This window comes from Mus musculus, chromosome 17 (genome assembly GCF_000001635.26).
Source record: "Mus musculus strain C57BL/6J chromosome 17, GRCm38.p6 C57BL/6J".
In the NCBI taxonomy this organism is placed as follows: Eukaryota; Metazoa; Chordata; class Mammalia; order Rodentia; family Muridae; genus Mus; species Mus musculus.
In genome coordinates this window covers 43,372,172-43,388,178 of record NC_000083.6, presented here as the reverse complement: position 1 = coordinate 43,388,178, position 16,007 = coordinate 43,372,172, and the positions used below count along the sequence as shown (strand labels likewise).

Genomic DNA, 16,007 nt, shown 5'->3' with positions numbered 1-16,007 from the left:
ACACACTTAATTGATGAATAACAAGCTTAGAGGCCTGGACTGGAGACACAGAGCCTACTTCCGCATTCTCAACTCTCTCCCTCTGCCACTTGACCACCCTTTCTCTCCGTTCATCTTACCTTCTGACTATTCTGTCTTTGCAAGGCAGAGAGCAAGTATTGATCAGCCTGGAGACAAAAGCTAGGGGAAGTCGTCCACCAGGGATCAGTTCTAGGAGCCCCAGAAGATTCTAGAGGGTCAGGATGTACAAGTCCTTTATTTAAATAGCATAGCATTCATATATAACCTGCATGAGTATTCCTACGTGCTTAAACTACGTAAATCCTTCAGGTAGTCAATGGAATTGTGATTCTGTGTTGTTTGGAAGATGATGATAAGATGTAAGATTCTGTACACATTCAATGCAGATGGAATCATTTTCTAAACAGTTTCAATCCCAGTTCAGTTGAATTCAAGTATGCAAAAACAAAATTAAAGAAGCTTGCCATCGGGGCAAACAGAGCATGAACCCCCTACAATGTATCCTTCCACATGAAGACTCTCGGCTGCATTCTTAGAGCTTGAACTGGGTGGTTTTTTGCCTGAAGATTAGAGCCTGCTGTCAGAGTGAGCTCCTACACAAATATTATATTATATTATATTACTATTATGTCATTTACAATGGTCAGTTGCTTTGGTGGCTTGATTGCAGTTGGCCCTCTGATGTGGAAGGGGGAGTTGACAAAGTGGCTTTCCCTTTCCTCCCCCTCAGCCACAATCCCTCCCTGCCCCCACCTGCCCTCTGCCACTGGCACTAGGAACACTCTGTGCTAATCTAACACTTTACAGGGAAAACAAAGTCCGGTGGGAAATGGACCTGCCATATGGTCTCAACTGCAGCTCAGAGCTAACTGGCAGGCCACCTTATCTTGTTTCAGCTCCAGGCGCCTTTGACCATCAGGGGCACCTTTCGATCTAGAAAGTTGGGGTTGGTGGCAAGTTGAAATCTGACCTCAGCAAACTAGGGACACAGTCAGAGTTAATAATCCATCATCGGTTGTGTTACCCGTGTTTGTTAACGACAGTGTCTTACATGCCAGTGCAACCTCACAGAAGAGAGACTCCTGCATTCCCAGGCAAGAATTTCAGAGTGCATTTCCTAGTATGGGACAAGTCACTTTATTCTTCTGTCCCCCACCCACTTCTTCACTCTAAAAATGCTACTTTCTCTCTTTAAGTTTATGGGTGTTATTTTCTCCAAACCATGTGCTCCACCCTGCACACCCGCTCCACACACACCCCTGCCCTGCCCCATCCAACGATGCCTCAAAGGTGTCTTTGCCACTACCCATCTGCAGCTAGATGGTCATGTCAGCGCACTGACTTTAAGCACTTTGAGGGAGGGACTGGTGTGACTTATTTTACACCTAAATGCAGCTAAGGAACTGGAAGGTAGTAGATGCTCAATAGCAGCTGCTGACATAAAGCTGTGCCGAGTCAGTTTTCCCGGCTCGTTTCTGTTCCTTACTACACGTCCCATGGCTTCAACTTTGCACTGCTTCCCTGCAACTTTGTCATGTGTCTCCAGGCAATCTTCACTTTGGTTTAAATGTTTGTGGGATGACTCCCAATGTCTGTCTTTCCCATGGACCAGAACCCCTGACTCATATGCCTAACTACCTGTGGACCATTTCCAGCTGGGATTTCAACATGAGCTCAGTCTGTACATATGCAAAGTGAAATCTTTCCCCTTCCCTCTAAATGAGCTATCCCAGTACCCTTGGCCATCTCCAACCTTCCGGCCCATATCCCAACAGCCAGCTGGTATCTCTGGTTGCCTCTATCCTGTTAGAAAATAATGTCCCCAAGGGAAGAGGTGATGACCACTGAGTCCCTGGAGAAGACTGTTTAAACATCTGGACAAATCATACAAAGCAGTATTCCCCAAAAATACCTGCCATCCTAAGGGGAAAACATTCTCACTTTTACATGTTAATGGGTCAATCCTCCTTTTTCATAATTATAACCAGATTTTGGCAACCTTTTCAGGCCCAAGGTCACCTGTTTCTGCCACTGACTTGTCCTTATACAAGGAAGGCAAGAACAAATAACTAGGCTGTTTTATACTCTACACATGGCTTTACTGGTGTGCATATGCCATTTGTGGTGTGCATATTTTGGCGGAGCCTACACTGAAGGCACTAGACATGTCTGTGCTCAGCCCTAGCTTCCAAGGTTGTTGGTCCACTCACAGCAACATACCCATTCTTCTAAGCATCTGTCACTATCAATCAATGGTGGCATTTGGCAGTGGAAGAGCGAATCTCTTCTACCTTCTGAATGCAGCTGACAACTTCTTTCTACTACTTGGTGCCTCCAGTAAAACCTGCCTCTGCCAGAGTCCCAAACACATGCCAGATAGAAACCTGCGTTGTTCTGCTACCTTCCCTGCCTTTTTCTGGGAGAGGGAAACTTGAAGCATGGCTCTACAGTACAGGGACCAGCAGCAACCCTCACTTGACCCTTCTTGACCTCTACTTGGGAGAAGCTGACATGAACCCTCAAATACAACCTTCAGTTCTCTGAGATGACATCACTTCTATAGGAAAGAAAAATGCCGGCTGGTCCTATGGTGTCACTCACAGGCCTCAGCTGTGACGCACATGACATCAGAGTTATTGGGTAATTTCATTTGCCACTGGCTCTCCCTTCCATGGTCCCTCCTCCTCCCCTGGAATCCTGAGGAGAGCAGAGTGTTGAAGGAGCTGCCATTGCCTTTGGCCTGGGAGGAATCTGTTTAGAGGGAAGCTGTACTTTCCCTCTGGAGGTCTGCATGTTAATGCCTGGACACACTGGTCAAGCACCTCAGTTCCCCTGTGGTGCATCCTGGGATGCTGTGAATCAGCACATAGTACTCAGTGACTGACTGTGAGTGTAATCTGCAAACACTGGATGCTAGGTTCAGACCTTCAAAGTGCTTTTCCCATGCCCTTTCCAATATTCACAGTTCTCTTCAGGGCCTCATCATTTCCCATGATTCCCCCTACTCCACCTTCAAAGAAGAAAACACAGTCCTTTATGATAGGCATAATTTCCTATCACGACTAACATGATTATGAAGCAGCCACATTGCCCAAGCTACCAGACTAATAGAAGCCTAAGATTCATGCTCAGCAAGAGAAAAATCAAAATCAAAATCAAAATCAAAATCAAAAAAAGAATAGTAGAAGACCAAGTATCTTAGGTTCCTTTCTGCAACTGTGATAAAACACTCTGTCAAAAAGATGTGGGGGAAAGGAGTTTATTTGACTTACAATTTCAGGTCACAGCCTATCATTTTAGAGGAAGTCCAGGAGGAACTCAAGCAGCTACCCAAGTCACACCCACCATCAACAGTAGAGATAAATGAATGCACCCTTGATACCTGCTTGCTTACTAGTTTTCTTCACCTAATACTATTCAGGGCCCAGCCTAGGGAATGATACCACCAGTTGTAGGATGGTCTTCCTACTTCAATTAACATTTGAAACAACCCCCACAGATATACCCACTGGCCAACCTGGTCTAAATAATTCCTCATTAAGAATCTTTTATTTTCAGACCATCCAGAGCTCCCAGGGACTAAACCACCAACTAAAGGGTATACATGGAGGGATCCATGGCTCCAGCTACATATGTAGCAGAGGATGGTCTTATCTGGCATCAATGGGAGGGGAAGCTTTTGGTCCTGTGGAGGCTTGATGCCCCAGCATAGGGGGAGGCTAGAGTGGTGAGGTGCTAGTGGGTGAGTGGGTGAAGGAGCACCCTATTAGAGGCAAAGGGGAGGATAGATGGGATGTGAGGGTTGTGGAGGGAAAACTGGGAAGGGGGATATCATTTGAAATGTAAACAAATAAAATGATTAATAGAAAAAAGGCTCTTTTTTTTTCAGGTGACTGTGGATCTTGTCAAATTGAAACTAAACATTACACCAGGTGACTGTTTGTTCCAACTACCTGTGTTAGGGGGAAGCTAAAAGGCTCAACCAAGGTGACAGTCCCTTGTTAGTGTCAGAACCAGAATAGAATTAGCTATTCTGTCTTTCCATTCAGTTCTCTTAATTTCATATCCAAGCTCCTCCATCCCCCCCCCCAGACATAGTCCCTCATCTTTAATTTCCCCCCAAAAAGAAACAGTTAGAGCAGAGTAGTGGGTCACAAAGGTAAAGTCACATGACACCTCTGTCCTAGAGAGGAAAATCAAGTCCCTGCCAACATGTGTCCCTTATCTATTTACTAATATAGGTGATGACACTTTAAATGTTCAAAGCCCAGTTCCCTTAACAACAGAATTTCATTCTCTCCTCCTTTAACAACTCCCAACCACGCACACTGTCCAGGCACCAGCTTCTCTAAAGAGCATCACTACCACGGAGGATATAGACAGAAAATTCTTTCCCAGACAATGTCCATAACTAAACCTTCCCCGTTCACACATCAACCACCCAGCTTTGTTCCAGAAGGAACTCCATCTATCCAAGCTTAGATCAAGGACATAGAATGTCCTGTCATTGCTTGGTCCTCCCTAGATAGAATCCTAGCCTATATTGGTTTCGATGCTTCCATTAGACTGTCACTGGTTTGTAATGAGGAAGATGCTGGAGAATACGAGACCACCATTACAGAATCTTGTGAAGTAGAAAACTCGACCACAGAAGAGCAGATTCTAGAACCAAGGGGAACCCAACCATCAGGAGCCACCCTCTGACACCTGTGTACTCTGAACGGCATGGGTATTCTCCTGGGTTACTCAGCCTAAACGGTCCCCTACTTTCCATAGAGGCTGTGTCTGTGTGGCTTTCAGTTGGTGCAAAGAAAAATGAAAGTAAATAAGACAACAACAAAAATTTTCCTTTGTGAACTCCTTAGAACACACACAGGAAATGTGAGCACGGACAGTTAGGGGTCAGGGAGTGGTCAAAGGTGTAATTACAAAACATGCTTGGAGTGACACTCTCCTGCTAGGGGCTTCCACCAATTCTCCAATGTATGCCTCTACAGGGTCCCACACTGAGACTAGAGGACTTTTCTCCTCTTCTTTCCCAAGCACTGGCCCTCTGATCAGCTCTTCACTCTTTGAGACAACATAATATCCCACTCTCCATCCCACTAATAAAAATCTCCACACTCTTCCCAGTTGCCTCTGGGATCTGTTACTCCTCTTCTCTCTCAAAATCACTTTATTTCTTGATTTTTGAGTTTCAACATCTCCACAGAGATGCAGGAAGAAAGGTCACGTATATGTGATATCTGAAATGGAGGGGCCGTTTTTGAATACAGCTTAGATTAGCCTTGTGGTCTTTTCATTATGATCTTTCCTGATTGATTGATTGATTGATTGATCGATCATTCAGAAGACACATAGCTCAGGCTGGTCTCAATCTCTTGGCAATCATATGTCTCAGTCTCCTGGCTTCTAGGATACAATGTTTCCTGATCTAATTAGAGCCAAGTAAATGAATAAATGACAATCTTAAATAAGTTGATAAATAAGTTCATCTCCCTGTATCCTTCCATGGGAGAATGTGGAGTGGTGTTAGCATGTTGTAATATCACTGACCTGAAAATGTAGTGACTAGTACAGTAGTGGTCTGAACTACTTGATGCCAGGTGGCACCAGAACAGAAATGGCCACTTGTGTTGCAGGGTGTGTGTGTGTGTGTGTGTGTGTGTGTGTGTGTGTATGAGTGAGTGCCCACATGTGTGCATAAAGAGGACAACAAGTATCATCCTCGGTCCCTTCTTACCTTATTTTTCGAGGCTGCATCTCTCCCTCAACCTGGAGTTCACTGATTCAGCTAAACTGTCTGGCCAGTGAGCCATTGGGATCCCCCTGTTCCCACCCAGTCCCCACCCCCAACCTCAACCCCACCCCCAGGGCAGGGGTTAAAGATGCCTATGAGGGTGCCTGGCATATGTGTGTGTGTGTGTGTGTGTGTGTGTTGTGGATCTAAAATCAATTCACCCACTGAGCCATTTTCCCAGATTCTCTGTGGCAGGATTGGAAGCAAACAAAGAAGCCTATGTCCACCACCTTGCCTCTTTATTTCTGAAATTATACTTTGACAAACAAATGGATTTCAACGATAGAACAGCTTGTCCTCTGGCTCCATAGTTCTGACGGGCTGACATGTTCTCCATTTCTATTCCCAGCAGGGTTGCATATTAGTATGAATTAATGTAGGTCTGGAGTTGAAGGTTCTATATGGAAGAGCAATAGGGGATGGAAGTTAGAGACAAGGAAGTAGGTCAGGAGGTAGGATTTCAAAAGAGATTTCTAAAGGTGCCTGAGGGCTGGCATGCCGTTTGCACAGAAATTCATCTCCTTCCTGCTACCTCTCTGTGAGAGCTCTAAAGTCACGTCTGCGGGTCATTCTATAGTTGATACTAATTTTTCAACTAGCCACCACTAACCTCTAACCTCTTCCTTCTTAATAGCCTACTTGGTAAAAATCAACTTAATGAGAAAAGTATCCTGTTGTCCCACACGTCTCTGGTTTGTTCTTTCTGTGGTTTAGGACAAAATCATCCCCTGCTTCTCCTGATGACTTTCTTCCTCCTCCATGGCTCTGGGTCCCATTCCCTCATTCTCTCTAGACACTAGAGGCAGTCCCATCAGTGTGCGCCAGAATGGCTCTTAACAATCTTCCTTAGACACGAGTGTCCCTCTCCCGGACTCACTCCAACCCACCTTTACTACTGTCTTTACAAACCTAACCAGAGTTCATTAAGTAGATGTTTGCCCTACCTCTTCTCTGGCTTCATTGTTGCAAAAAGACAAAGTAAGGACTGGGGAGCTAGCTCAGTTGGTAGAGCTATCACTTAATGTATCAGTGTGAAGAACAGTCCATCATGGTAGTGAAGTCAAAGCAGCAGTTTGAAGCAGCCTGTCAAACTGTGTCTTCCTCAAGTAGGAAGAAAAGAACAATGGTTGCTTATGCTCAGCTTGCTTTCTCCTTTATACACAGTCCAGAATCCTAGCTAAGGGAATGGTGATACCCACAGTTGGCAGTTTTCTCTCTTTAATCAACCTAATTAACATAACTGCTCATAAGCATGACGAGAAGCCCATCTCTCAGGTGATTGTAGAGTTCATCAAATATATATTTGAGACTAACTATCACAACATATCCACAGGAGCTTTTTCTATGACAAGGAAACTTCAATGAAATACCTATTACTAGATGTATGGCCAACCCTACATCTACAAAGAAGTACACTGCTGTCTTGGGTGAAGTAAAATTGTTTCTAGGGGAAAGCTGAAACTGCAAGTTTACCAAAATGCAAAGTGCAAGGGTGCAATAACAAGTCAGCACAGCCTTCTGGTCAACCACAAAAGGATTTCTCAGTAGTAACAACTGCCACTCCATCTGCCTACCCAAGTCTTGGCTCTAGGGCCTTTGCCTTCATGTCCTATTTCTTGGGGCAATGATATATTCTTTTTTAAAAAGCTGTTTCAAAAATTATATCACATGCCAGGCACAGTGAAGATGTTTGTTTGAAACAGCAATATGAGAAGGATTGGCCAATGACCCCTCATGTCTGTGAACAACAATGGCTATGAAATTCAGTCATGGGAAGCAGCCAAAAACAGATTGGTTGAGAAGAAGCCCAAAGTCAAGGTGGGAGGTAGTGGTGGTAAAAACAGAAAATAAAGCACCATTAAGAACCCAGATGCCCCTCAACAGAGGAATGGATACAAAAAATGTGGTACATTTACACAATGGAGTACTACTCAGCTATTAAAAAGAATGAATTTATGAAATTCCTAGGCAAATGGTTGGACCTGGAGGGCATTATCCTGAGTGAGGTAACACAATCACAAAAGAACTCAAATGATATGTACTCACTGATAAGTGGATATTAGCCCAGAAACTTAGTATAGCGAGATATAAGATACAATTTGCAAAACACATGAAACTGAAGAAGAACGAAGACCAAAGTGTGGACACTTTGCCCCTTCTTAGAATTGGAAACAATCACCCATGGAAGGAGTTACAGAGACAAAGTTTGGAGCTGAGACAAAAGGATGGACCATCTAGAGACTGCCATATCCAGGGATCCATCCCATAATTAGCCTCCAAGCAATGACACCATTGCATACACTAGCAAGCATTTGCTGCAAGGACCCTGATATAGCTGTCTCTTGTGAGACTAGGCCGGGGCCTAGCAAACACAGAAGTGGATGCTCACAGTCAACTATTGGATGGATCACAGGGCCCCCAATGAAGGAGCTAGAAAAAGTATCCAAGGAGCTAAAGAGATCTGAAACCCTGTAGGTGCAACATTAAGTACTAACCAGTACCCCGGAGCTCTTGACTCTAGCTGCATATGTATCAAAAGATGGCCTAGTCGGCCATCACTGGAAAGAGAAGCCCATTGGACTTGCAAACTTTATATGCCCCAGTACAGGGGAACGCCAGGGCCAAAAAATGGGAATGGATGGGTAGGGGAGTGGGGGGGGGAGAGGGTGTGGGGGACTTTTGGGATAGCATTGGAAATGAAATTGAGGAAAATATGTAATAAAAAAATATTAAAAAAAAGAAATAAATTTTCTGAAGTCCGACTGTGCCTTTTAAAATCCTAGAGATAAGAAAGGCTGAAAAAGTGGAAGTCTGTGAGCATGCCTTGAGGAAATTAGTTAAGAAGGTCTTGGTAGAAAAAAGGACACCTTTTTGTTGTTGCTGTTGTTGTTACCTCCTGTGAATTATTTAAATGGGAATGTAATGGCAAATAACTTACAGACTGTGCACATGTTAGTAACTCGTGTACATTCAGTATGTTTTCATACCAGGGGAATAGCATTAGTCTCTAGTGACTTGCCTGTAAATCAGCTGTATCCTATGCCTCCCCAGACCAAAGTCATGCTTATGTGGCCATTACATGCATGGCTTACATGGACATACCACACAGGTGTGGTGCCTACTTCGCTCACCATTAAGGGGAGTTCTGAGACAAGAACTGACTTTGCCACTCTCTTTTTAATCAAGCTGGTGAACACAAAGATGAATTGTTTGGGGTTCTAGCCTGGCCCTAGTTTTTTTTGAGGCAGGGTAAGAATTTAGAGAGAAGGGTGCTTGTGGTGGCTGTTATTGCTCTTAGGAAGGACCTAGCACTGCTGTCTTGCCCTGTAGAGATTGTCCATCCTGCCACAGCTCTGATAACCTACCCCAGCACAAGGAAGAGGCTGGGTTTCCAAGTTCAAGACTTTTCCTAATTACACTGCCGTTGATTTATCAGTGTTCGCCTCTCAGGACCGTGAAGCTATTTTTGGAATTGGAAGTTCGTACACAAAACACAGCTACAGATCAACAATTACAGGACAATTACAAGACTATTCCAGGCCCACACCCCTCCAGCTTGCCTCATCTGACCTGGGATGCTGAGATGGGAAAGCCATTTATATTTCTAGTCTTTCCAAACAAATGCGTACATGAAGGTGTAGCTATAGGTGTGTGTGTGTGTATGTGTGTGTGTGTACACGTATATGTACATCCGAACCTCATATACACTCAAACTTCACATTGCAATTAGAGGGAAGGAAGTAGCAGATACACACTTAATCATGGATCATGAAAGATTTTGGCACATTTAACAGCTAGACTAGCTCATTTCTTAAATTCTCCTCTTTTCATTGAGTTGGCCTTCTCCTCCCCCGACTCCACCCCCCGAAATGCTAGGGATTGAACCCAGAGCTACACAGACATTAGGACAATGCTTTAGCATAATTACATCCTCTGGGATACCCTCCTAACTTTATTCTAAAAATATAATTTTCTTGACTAGTTATTTAAATCAAAACTTATTAACTAAAAAGGAAAATGTTTCTCTTTAAAATATTAAGCAAGTGAAAATTTTAAGTATGAACTTTGTACATTTTGATGTTTAAACACAAACAGAAACTGTTAGGGTCACATAGTTATGGAAATGAAGTGATTTCTGCCCAGGTTTTTTTTTTTGTCTTTCCTAGCACCACTCTAATATGGCTAGCCACTGTTTTCCGAAAGAGCCACATGTGGCCTATGCTGGCCTTGAACACACTATGTAGCCAGAGATGACCTTGAACTTCTGCTTTCTCTGCCTCCTAGATGCTGGGATGGGGGCCACCATGCATGGTTTGTTTGGTGCTGGGATGGAACTGAGCGTTTTGTTCATGTTAGAAAAACACTCTACATGCTAAGCCTTGTCCCCAGCCCCACAGGTTCCTTTTTAAATCTATAGTTCAAATGAGGATCTATGTCAACCTGTAGGAGTTAGAGACACTTGAGGCAAGCCCCAAAAGTAGTTGAGCCTACTCTTTTTTGTTGAATCTTCATATTTGTATTTATTTATGAGTTTGTGTTTCTCTCTGTGTGTGTGTGTACCATATAGTATAGGTAACTACAGAAGACAGAAGGGGAGTGTCAGATTTCCTGAGCTTGGAGTTAAAGGCTTTTGGATTTAAAAGTATGGACCCAGGTCCTCAGGATTGAAAGCAACAGAGTAGGTGAGTCTTTCTGTGTCAGGGGTCATCATATAAATGAAAATTGTCTGAATTAACTCCCAATGTTGAATATGCCTTTTTCACTCCTTAAGACAAGGCCTTACCATGGAGCACTGCAACTTGCTATGTAGACCACACTAGCCTCAAACTCACAGAAACTCTCCTACTCCTGCCTCTTCCTCTTAGGTATTAGGACTAAAGATATACACCACCACCACTGCTGACTAGAATATACAGTTAACAAAAAGACACACATACAATAATGCAGAACATGGGTAATATTTCAGAACTCACTGATGTAAACAATTCTTTAAATGCAAAGCGACAAAGAGTTTGTTTGGAGTGCTGTTGAGAATTGGCACTGTGTGTTGATGACCTTTTTCAGACTTTGGTTCATCTTTCACTTAATTTTAAATGCTCTGTAAACATTTCACCGGTATTGCACGCAGGGCCCCCTCCTCCTTCTAGTGCCCTCAGTCTATGTAATAAACTCTTCACACAGGCAGCGGGAACAGCTTGAAAGGTCACTGGCTCGGTCTTCATTGGTGTCCTCCTTGTGAACTTGGAGCAATCCTTGCAGGACACATATACAAAAGTAGGTATTCAAGCCTAGCAATAACGGGCTGAAACCTCACAGAACAGGAAGGCCCCGTGAATCCTAAGACTCACCAAGGTCTTTTCTCTTCTCCAGAAGGAGCTAATCTTGCTCTTCTTTTCCCTAAGCCCTCCACTTCCCTCCTGATTGACTCTGTCTGCAAACTTCTCTCTGAGAGGAAGGGAAGCATCAAAATTCTCAGTTCTAAGCCCTCTGGATCACTTTTTTTTTTTAAGTATTACCTCGTCTGGAGGCAAACAAGCTTTGACTCTCCCTGACTCTGGAGGAAGGAAACAGGAAGTCTTGCTGGGGAACGAGGGTGAAGCAGCCTACTGGGACAGGCTATCTTCCTACCTCCTGACCCTCTCTCTAATCATGATTGTGGAACAGACTGCCCCAGTGCAGGAGGAAGAGCCTCGGACAACATTTGCAAACCTCTGTCAAATTCAGGGAACTTATTTTCTGAAAGAAACAGACAGCTCACCGGGAGCTGCAGTTGCCTGTATAAGACCAGCGGGACATCAAGCCAGGAAGCATTCTAGCATGGAGGAGAGAGGAGCTTCTAGTCAGTTGATGGCTTCTGAGAAAGGGACAGTTTTCTTTAAGGGTGTGGTCCCTGGTAGCTGGACCATGCTCCAGCGCATGGCTCCACACGTGAGTATAAAGGCAGCACAAACTGAACTAAAAAAACAACAGAAAGAGGATTCGAATTTGGGATTCATAGGAGGATGGGGGTAGGTGTGGGAGAAGTTAGGGGAAAGGCATGGGTTTGAATATGACCAAAATGCAATGCATACATATATGAATTTCTCAAAAAATAATAAAAGTGTTATACTTATAAAGAGGAAGAAACAGCCTTGGTGGCCACTACTGCCCTTGTGTGCCGTGCCAATCACAGAGTCAGATCTCCATATCCCCTTGGGTCCTGAAAAAGGACCGTGTACATCATCATTTTATAGATTGTAAAAAACACTCAGCCACCAAGGGGAAAGCGTAGAACTCTGAGAGACCTGCTGTCCAAGCAGGTGGGGGCAGCTGTGGCTAAATTCCCTCAGGTGTCTAGCTCCTGCAGATACCAGAACACCAACCCTTGGCATCCTTCAAGTACACTGCTGCTTTCTGTGCAGGGGTAGGTGGTAGGGCGTTGTGTGGCGTTAACAAAGTACAATGTGGATAGAAAGAAAACAAAGGTCTGAGAGACTCAGTACAGGCACTGGGTCATCTAGATGCCAGTCCATCTCTCCTTCCTTCCTACCACATCTGCCTAAAGGACTAGCCCCAGTAGGTAGAGGTCTATCCATGAGACAGTGGGTCAGCAGTAACTATAGCAACTATAGTACAGATCATCCTTAGCTTCCCCTCCAGCTCCATCTCTGTCTTTGGGGGCCATGCTCACTCAGTGCTGTACTCTGCATCATCACACCTTCAGTAAGGCATTGCTCATAACAGGGATGAGGCAGCTCTCAGAGGCAGGCTCGCCTCTTCCCTGCTGACCCTGGGAAGCGTGAGGGAGCATGGCAGAAGAGGATACTACAGAATCTACTTCTCTTCTCTTTGGCCAAGCTACAGTGCAGGAAATCACTCTCCTCAGCTTCTGAGCCAGAGGGAGCCCTCTGCCCACAGCCGTGGATCTTGCCAAGTTCTTATGATACCTCTCCTCGCCCTCCCACCTTCGTGCCACTTTTTGCCCAAAGCCACTGGGTCGGCAGTTTTTCCATGCTTCAAGTAGCCTATTGACATAGCTGTTCCACCTCTTCCATTAACTTGTCATAGTGGCACTTTCCCCCTATGAGATCCTTACTGGAAAAGCAATGCAGACAAGTAAACAGGTAACTTCTGTAAATTGATGAGCAAAAAAAGAGACGGAGACATTAGAGGATTGTGAGTGTGTGTGAGCATCTGAGTATTGGTGGTAGTGGCCTGGGCCCCTCTTTCTTCCCTGTTGTGAAATCCTCCCTCTTACCCCTTACACCTATGTAGCCAGCCCCACTGACTCAGGACTCTTTGTGTCTTATTCTTGTGAATTGCCTCTAAGTCAGGGTCTCCTGTAGCCCAGGCTAGCATTATATTTGTTATGTAGCCAAGGATGACCTTGAATTTCTAATCCTCCCATCTCTACCTCCTAAGGGCCAGGATTCCAGGCATGAAGTTCCCATGGCCAATGCTGCTAGAGTTTTCTTAACTACAGTAAGCAGTTTCATTCCTCAAAGCGTCTGCCTCCCAGTGTGTCTTGGAGCCTCTCAGCAAAGGGCCCTCCAGGGCTGCTTGCTCTCCTTCCAAGCTAATATTAAGCATCTTGAGAGCCAGAAATGCTTCCTATCGAGGGTTGCTTTGAGGAAAACATGATTTTTCAGCTTAACTTGTATGTTTGGGCAAGATGGACATTTTTAACCCCAGCAAGCACACAAAACCAGTTCCAGCCTTCACCACATGTCCACCACCAGTTCCTTCCTTAGCCAAAGGACATTGCTATGGTGGCTTTGAAAGTGGCACCCCCTTGAGCATTTTGGTCAGAGGCTAACATTTGGGAATTTGATTCTCTAATTCCACCGGGCTAAGACAGTTTTGGTAGCAAGTATCTTTACCCACTGAGCTGCCTTGACAAGCTCTAAATTCCCTTTCAAACCTTAAGCAGCGACGACTTTAGTTGATCTTCTGTACTAGCCAAGCTCTTGGCCAGCAACTCAGAGATGTCAGAGGGTTTTAGCTCCACCCTTACCCCCAACCCTGTAAACAAAGGAGCAGGGATGGGGGGTGGGGAGGTAAGGAACACACAGATTCCTTCCCATCCATCCTTCCAACCCTTTCTTGTCAGTGAGCTTGGTTTCCTAGCCTCTTCCTGCCTTATCTCCTCAGGAGGAAATAACAGCAGGCAGGATGTATTTTCTCTTTGCTAGCAGACCACACGAAGACTCACAGACCTGTCTTCGCACTCAGCGGCCATTCCATCAAGATTCAGCTGCAAACTCTTCTAGATTATGGAAGCTTGCTTAAATGGGGCAGCACGAAAGCCCTCCAAAGGAACAGATTGCTCCATTCAAGTGTTTATTCTGGGCAACAATTGGCTTCCTGCTTTGCAAACAGAGGTTTCAAAGGACCAATTCTTAAAATTCCAAAGAACCCTAGAAGTGACCATATTTTGACCACTTACAGACCAAAATGGACCAGAATATCAGAGATATTTGGATTGGGGTTTTATGAAATTACAAAAATGTTTAAAAATAAAAGAAGCATTTATAGAAAAGAAGTGAATTAGCGATTTTCCTTGGAGGACATTTTTAAATTTTATTGTGACCTAAGAATGAACCAAGTGATTTTGGTGAACTCCTGGCTTTCACACTCAAGACACTGAGCTTGATGTGAACACTAGTGGTTCTAACTCCGTGTGTGTGTGTGTGTGTGTGTGTGTGTGTGTGTGTGTGTGTATGTGTGTGTGTGTGAAGGTGGATGCTATCAGGCTGTGTGTGTGTGTCAGGGTGTATGGGGTCTGGTTACAAAATCCTTAAGACCTACCCCAGACTCTAGAATCTAAAACCAGAAGTGGAGCTTGGAAACTAGCATTCTGTTAAATTCCTGGTGGTTCTACATGGAAATTTAATAGTTATGGAGGGACAGAGGATAGCCATATTCAGTCGTTTCTCATGCAGAGAAGATTCTAAGGATGCTTGGTTTCTAGCCTTAGGTGAGATAACCAGAGTCTCCCAATGCCCTTAGAAAAAACATTGGCAGTGAGATGAGCTCTTGGGTCAATCCATGGAGCATCTCTCCTTTTCCTCAACACACACGCACACGCACGCACGCAAGTGCACACCCACTGATCTCTGGTGAATTCCCTTGGTCATTACAACATCTGTTCTCGAATCCAGCTTTGCCTTTTCCTATGCCTTACCCATCCCACCCAGTTTTACTGAGACACAATTGAGAAGAATTAAAGTTACTTATGCTGTATGAAATGATGATGTTATACGTAAATGCCTTGTATTTTATACATAAATGCCTGAAAACCATCTCTGTTGTGCTGCTGCCTTCCCTCATCCTTCATGGGCCAGTTCAAGGTCATTACTGCAGGGACCCTCCCCAGCCGTGTGCACACCCCTTCTTCCTTCTGTCTGAGGAGCTAGACCTCCTTACAAAAATCTATTCTTAGGCTCCCTGGTTTCCTGTAGTATTCCTGCACTGTCAGTATTTGCTGACTTTTCAAGTGAGCACCTCACATTATGTGATCCAGAGAAGCATTCATGTGTGTGAATGATCCTTGAGCTAGCACGTTATTAGAGTTCTGGAAGAAGTAAGAGCTTGGGCTATGATGCCATACTTCATGGGGTAAAAGGTCTACCACTTATTAACTCGGGAAGTGTAGCAAGTTTTTTAACCTCTCCTTTGCTTCAGTTTTTCACTTGTGAAATGGAGGCTGTAGTATAATTGTGTCATTAAATAACATTATTCACGGTGAGTGCTCAGAGATGAGCCTGGTTAGTGTTAAGGCCTCAATGCTAGGAAGAAAAGAGCCAAAAGGATCTAAGATGCTTCTCTGCTTAGACACCTCCACGTACACAGTCAAATTCACATTCTTTCTCTCTCCTCTCCCTCCCTTCCCTCTGGCTTTCCAAAATGTCTTAGTTCTTTCTAGGTTACTAATTGGTTTTTCCCTTTCTCTTTCTGTTTCTTTCTAAATGTGGTATAAGTCCATAGCTAAGATCCCACATACATAACCACCTTGAATCACTAATGTATCTCCATGAATGTGTGAGTATATACATTTACAGATGTTCAAGTTTTAGAGGTTAAAATGGAACCAATCGATCTTAGTCAACTGGGAATATTATTCAAATCCTTAGTGAGGGTGTGTCTTAATTTTGAAGACTAATCTATCACAATAAGTAAGAATAAGAAATATTCACTCTTACCTGCT

General features: G+C 44.2%; 1 protein-coding gene across 3 annotated transcripts in view; it reads right to left on the bottom strand.

Annotated features, from left to right (window-relative positions):
• Window positions 1-16,007, bottom strand: part of Adgrf5 (adhesion G protein-coupled receptor F5) — a 99,229-nt gene that overhangs the window by 71,379 nt on the left and 11,843 nt on the right. The gene's annotated exons all lie outside the window — the stretch shown is intronic.